Here is a 6687-nt window from a genome sequence, read left to right on the forward strand (position 1 = left end):
TGAAACTCAACGCGGCATCCATCCGGAAACCAACCAAGTCACTAATAATTATAGATGAACTAACCTGCAATGCTAAGGCAGGCTAGCAACCACGACAACGAGTGACGTTTTCCCTCAAAGAAGGGAAGTCTTCTTAAATATTTAAGGAAAATTAACTGAAGAAACAAGAATACATTCGTTTTGAAACGATGTAATTCCTTTAAAAATGAACAAAAAAAAAATAATATAAAATTATTCTTAAAAACAATTATAACGTAAATAGAACAAACTGTCTCAGACAGAAAATAAATCTACTCAACAGTTATCAAATTATATTTCGATTGCACATGATGATATTATAGAGAAAAATTATAATAAACACATGAAAAATCCAGAAATCATTCAACCTTAAAATCTCCACAGATCATTTAATCTCCACAGNTCTTCAGGGCTATGAGCTCCGATTCTGAGCTCCGATGTGTGGGGGCAGTCGTTATATGCCTTTAATGCCTAAAGGAGGTTAGGCGGTGTTTGAGGTGAATTTGAGAGTGAATTTCTGTGGTTCCCGGTAGCTTAGTCGGTAAGAGTGCCCGGCGCGTATCTGGGAGACCCGGGTTCGATTCCCGGCTGGGTGAAGCGGAAATTTTTTCTCTCTAAATTCTAATTCTCTTAGAATTTAGAATTCAACCTTAAAATCTCCACAGATCATTTGACTGGAAAAATCATAAAAATGTAAAATTGTTTATAAACAATTGGGATAATGTTCATAGAAAAAAACTTGAAAACAGACTAAATGAAAGGGTCTATATCGGTGAAGATACCCACCGAAAATCCTTCCTGAATCTCTGTAAGCAGCGAAGATATGAATGTTTGAAGATCTACACTCACACACTCAAACACACCTATATCCGTGTGCCCGTGAACTTTGAAAATTTGTAGCGCCACCTGTAATAGAGATGGAGAAAAAATCATGAGACAAAAATTGCTCTATAAAATTCAGACTACAAGATCCGATAAACAAATTCAATTGTTGTAAACAAAAGATATAAAAAAAATACCGGAAACATTGGTAAAAATCATAAAATAAACTTTTCAATATCCATAATCTGGAACCATTCGAAATTTTCCTTAATATTCATAAACGAAAAAGTTATGGATTTTTAAAAAAATTCACACACACTCGCATATGAAAGCGTGTATCCGTGTAAAAGATTAAACTTTTGGAATTTTTACAAGATTTTCCTACGGGAAATATCGAAAAAAGTTAGAGAAGAAAAATTTACTATAAATCAAGAGCTACAAAGTTATGAAAGAAAATATTCGAAAAGTCTTTTGACAACTTTGTTACCTATTGACATGTCAAGAACATTATGATGGAAAATTCAGGAAAAATATGAAATAAATTGAGTTTAGTACAGAGAATAGGAATATAAAGGAAAATATCGGGAAAGTTGAATTAAAAAAATGTCAACTATTAGGTCATTAGACACTTTTAACATTTAATCGCTAATAACTTGTAAACAAACATACATATTCAAAAACGAAAATCACCGAAAAATAGTTCACCAAATTCTCAATACAACCAGCAGTAATTTGGATTTTCATAGTTATAAAACATGACGTAAAAAGCTAATAGACACATTTTCAAGGTCAAATTTTTAATTGCGAATATCTCCGAAGATTGCAGAGATAAAAATCTGAAATTTCGTGTGGAAGTATGATAAATCAAGGTCTTTCAGAAACACTAGGAGGCATTCGCCTGAAATAACAAATAACATTGTTATTAACAATTGAAATATTATAAAAATTTGAAAAAAATATTTTATTATCGGAATTGTATTTCCAGCCCAAAGATAGGCTCAAAAATGAATTTTGTCAATTACAGTACCTTAAGGGTGTCAAAAGGAAACGTTTAGGACATAGTGAAAATCAAACTCAAAATTCACTAAAAATGGAAAATCTACTATCGAGAATTGTCAAAAATGATTAATCCAAGTCAAAAATGTAAAAAAAATGTATTTTAAAGAAACATGTAAGGTGCCGCAGTGTTGGGGATGAGATATACGCAATGCATAGGGGTGCCCCGTCGACGCGCTCCCCCACTAACTCAAACAACAAGGGGCTCCACTGAACGCGGCAACCCCACTCATCCCACCACTGCGCCGCTCGACGCATGTGCACAGCTCGCCGCTCGGCAGTCGAGGTACCTCCAGTCGCTACGAGAAACAGTCAGTCCANCAACGTCACTGATGTCATCTTGATTGTGGATCATTGAACCGAATTCTCCCTTGAATGTTAACCACTTCTCGTAAGATCCATCAAAATTAGGCAGAGTAGATTGAGGAAGTTTTAACCGTCTTCTGGATGCAGAGATGTTCGTTTGAAGGTGTGTCAGATCTGATGGTGACCGTGACATTTCATTTTCCGCTCGTACTGTCGCCTTCATTTTCTCATACTTGGCTGNGGGTTCGATTCCCGGCTGGGTGAAGCGGAAATTTTTTCTCTCTAAATTCTAATTCTCTTAGAATTTTTTTTTTTTTGCCAACTCTTGAAATCGCCGGTCATAAGCTCCGAAGAGCTCTCGCAAATTCAATCAAAAGTAACCAGTTCGGACTTAGAAAAAAATTCGAGAATTGTGGACTTAGAATTTTTCCTCGCGCTCTGTCCTCTTGGACAGAGAAATTTTTGGTGTTCTGTCCTCTGGGACATAGAAATTTTTTCGTGATCTGTCCTCTTGGACATAGAAATTTTTCGTATTCGGTCCTCTTGGACTTGGAATATTTTTTTTCTCGCATTCTGTCCTCTTGGACTTGGAAATTTTCCGGAACTTTGAAATTTTTTCGTAATTGAAATTTTTTTATTGTAATTTACTTTGAAATTTAACTTCGTTTGTAAATTTTGTAGTGAAGATTTTCAGTCCGCAATTCAGGATTAAAAATATTTTTCGTCTAAACCGATAATTCCGTTCGGATTTCGACGGTGCATTGTACTGACTGCAGGCTCGGCCGCGAATTTAAATAAAAAACGAATTAAATTTTTCTCGTTCGATCCGCATAAGTGCCAACCCTTCTCACACTCCTGAAACCAAATCCCATCCTACCCTATCCTATCAACCCCGCTGGGTTGTGGATAAATTCCGCAAACCTGCGGTTGATACTAGTTGACTAGAGAGCTGTGGCTGACTGGCTGGGCTAACGTCAGGGATTACCTGATGTTATCCTGGTGAGGGAACCCCCGTTCTTCTGGGTTGACTATCAACCCCGCTGTTTTCGAGGACAATTAACTGGCCCTTTTGGGACGCTCTGTTGATCTTGAAAACTTACGGTTGAGATCCGTTGACTAGAGGAGACTTCGGTTGACTGGTTTGGCTAACAACAGGCTTTCCTGTTGTTATCCTGACGAGGCAATCCCTTGTTTCCCCAGGTTAACAATCAACCCCGCTCTCCGGAGGATGATTAACTGGCCCTTTAGGGACGGTCTGTCAACCTCAGGACTCTGCGGTTGATTCCCGTCAACCCCGCTTTCTCGTGGGTCAATTAATCGTCCCTTACGGATGGTTTCTTGGACCTGAGATTTTGCGGTTGACATTTCTCTCAATTTTTTTTCTTATTTTCTACCCATTCCTCATCCCAATAGAATTTTATTTTTTTCGGTAGTATATCGCTCGGGTTTTTTACGATGCATTCGACGTCGAAATCCTAAAACGAAAATAAAATAAATGAATAAATAAATACATTTACGTGAATAACTTATTTATATGGGAATGTTTTATTCAGCAATTTGAAAGTGAATATAATAAAAGTAAAGCAGTTAAATCCCCATTTTTCTGTCCGATCTAATGAGAATTCGTAACAGGGTGGACTCAATGGACGTCAAGGAGGTGGAGGACAGGCTCCAGCAAATATTGGAGAGATTGGTAGACTAAATGCACCCCAAGGAGGTGGAGGACAGGCTCCAGCAAATAGTGGAGAGATTGGTAGACTAAATGCACCCCAAGGAGGTAGAGGACAGGCTCCAGCAAATATTGGAGAAATTGGTAGACTAAATGCACCCCAAGGAGGTGGAGGACAGGCTCCAGCAAATATTGGAAGAACTGGCGAACTGAATGCACCCCAAGGAGTTGGAAGACAGGCCCCAGCAATCATTGGAGGGATTGGTGAACTGAATCTACCCCAAGGAGGTGGAGGACAGGCTCCGGCAAATGGTGGCCAGGTGAATAGGCCTGTGGCCATCGCACAACCTGTCTTGGTCGTCCCAGAGCCCCAGGTGATGAATATCGAACCCCAAATTATTGCTCAAGAGGCTCAGATCATTGCTGACGAGCCTCGAGTGATTGTTGACGTGGCCCAGGACATCATTGAAGAGTCCCAGGAGGCTGCTGGAGTCAGTGAGGAGGAGGCTGCATCTATCGTTGATGAGGATGTAGAGGAAGCTGGAGTGAGTGGCGTAAGCATCTGTGAGAGATCAATTGGTCGTAAGTGAGGAATTGAGAAACTGAAGACTGAGGGACGAGTCACAGCCAACGGTAAAGGGAAGCGGGTCTTCAAACAAGCCAAGGACGACGCAATTCATGATCTGACTGGAGATACATCAGATTCTGAGGATGACTAAGTATCTCAACATTTTCTTTCCCTCCGAATCGCGTTTTTATGTTTGACATTGAAATTCATTTTCATTTGAAATAGAATAGAAAAAATTCGATTGAAATTCAGTAATAAAATTCATGAAAATTCACGGCTTAAAAATTAAAAATTATAATTTTTTAAATGAAATTATATAGATGATTTAACTCATTTGAGAAACATTTTTCATTTCTTTCGTGATTTCTAAAATATTTTGTTGGAATGGATTTAAATGGATTTGAATGAATCTTTTTCTAACGAATTTAAATTGATTAAATTCGCAGCTTTATTAAACTTAATTTCTTTTTGTTTTAATTAGTTGATCGTCTTTCATGAATTTTCGAATTTGCATGTGCTTTTTTTATCATTTTTTCGAGTTACGTCACCTTTTTTATCAAATTAAAAAGTTTTTCCGTCATTTTTTCAAAAAAATATTACCGAATGTGAGAAACCAGTTAAATGTGATATTTGTTGCAGAACAAAGATTAAAGTAATTCTCTTACACACGAGAATAGACTATGAGTCTAGGATGCTGGCGGTTCTAGGCAGAACTCAAGTATTATTATTAATATAAAAGAGATTAAAAGTAGTAACTTTAAAGTTTTTATAAAGATTAGATGAGTAATTTCGTATAACTTTTATATTAATGTAATGAAAAGACTGAAAAAATGACAATTAGTATATGATTCTTGATAAGGAGTTGATTAAAAAAATAAGAAACGACGACTGATATAGTTATCATATAGCCTTAATAATGTATTGATATTGTTCCTGGTTGGAATGTCAATTTCTTAACGTGCTCAACTAAAATGTGATTCGGAGTGAGGAATTATTCTATGCTTCTCTATCATTTTCTAAGTTTTTTTGATTATCAATAATGAATAAATGTAATACACTCAATAGTACAAATTTCCTCAGTGGTATTATAAAACATATTGTTGAGGAGTTTGTCCAAAAAAAAGATTGTGCAAGCAGATGCATCAAATCATCACTGTGTCAAAAATATTGCTAACGTTAGTTAAAGATGAATAACGTTTAAAAAAAGTGAATAGCAATAAGAATTGAGAGAAAAATGTTTTCTAAGACAGATACGTGAACAACTAAACGTTCATTCCATTACCATATTCTATGCTTGTGACAAATGTTTGTATCGTACTGTGAAAATAAAAAATATATTGATATCTTTCGTTTTGTAAGAAAAAGTGTTCTTGATAATAAAGATTTATGTCTATATTTATTGTTATTGAGTTATTAAATATTCCTCTCCCTTTTTCCTATCACACTCAGTATATATTTCGAATTTTCCCGGGCTAATGTGGCACCCTCTATTGAATACCATAGAAATAATGTAGGAAGAGATTGGCCGCCATTTTTATGACAACTAGCGGGAATATTCAAAAGAATGTTATTAGTAATTATTGTTCATCTATGTATTACAAAAATTATTGGGAGATGTTTATCGGCAGTCATATTTTCCGCAATATCCTTCGACTTATTTTATTTATTCATGAAGGAAAAACACTCCTCTTATCGCTTCGGAATGGAAAATTGTTTTTTGACAATTACTCCCACGATTGTCATCTGATTAGAATCAATCTGGATCCAAAGAGATTGTACTGATGGCCTCTTACTTCCATCAGAATAAGATAAGAATCGCGCTATTCGTTGCTAAATTGATAAGAAAAAATCATATCAAGAATAATTTACTTCCAATGATTCATTTAAGTGTCCATGTCACTTGGACAGCAATTACCATCAGAGTTAAAAAAAAAATGAAAGAAATGTTCTTTTAGAGTGGAACGATTATTTGTGAAAAATCAAATTTTTAAGCGTTGCGTAATTATGTGACGCAGAGTTTTACAGTTTGGATTTTTGAAAATAATCACTTTACCCTAGAAAAAAAATTGGATTGAAATTTTCAAATCTGATAACTGATGGTAAAGTGATATGGCCACTTAGCCATCTGTTGGCACCATCACGCAGTCGGGGTGTTTCGCGTGGTACACCGAAACCCTCAGATCCGGGCTTTCATGGGCATCTGTATTCTTTGCCTATATATATATATATATATATATATATATATATA

The sequence above is a fragment of the Diachasma alloeum genome, unplaced genomic scaffold, assembly GCF_001412515.2.
Source record: "Diachasma alloeum isolate Michigan unplaced genomic scaffold, Dall2.0 Dall_scaffold_00953, whole genome shotgun sequence".
Classification (NCBI taxonomy): Eukaryota; Metazoa; Arthropoda; class Insecta; order Hymenoptera; family Braconidae; genus Diachasma; species Diachasma alloeum.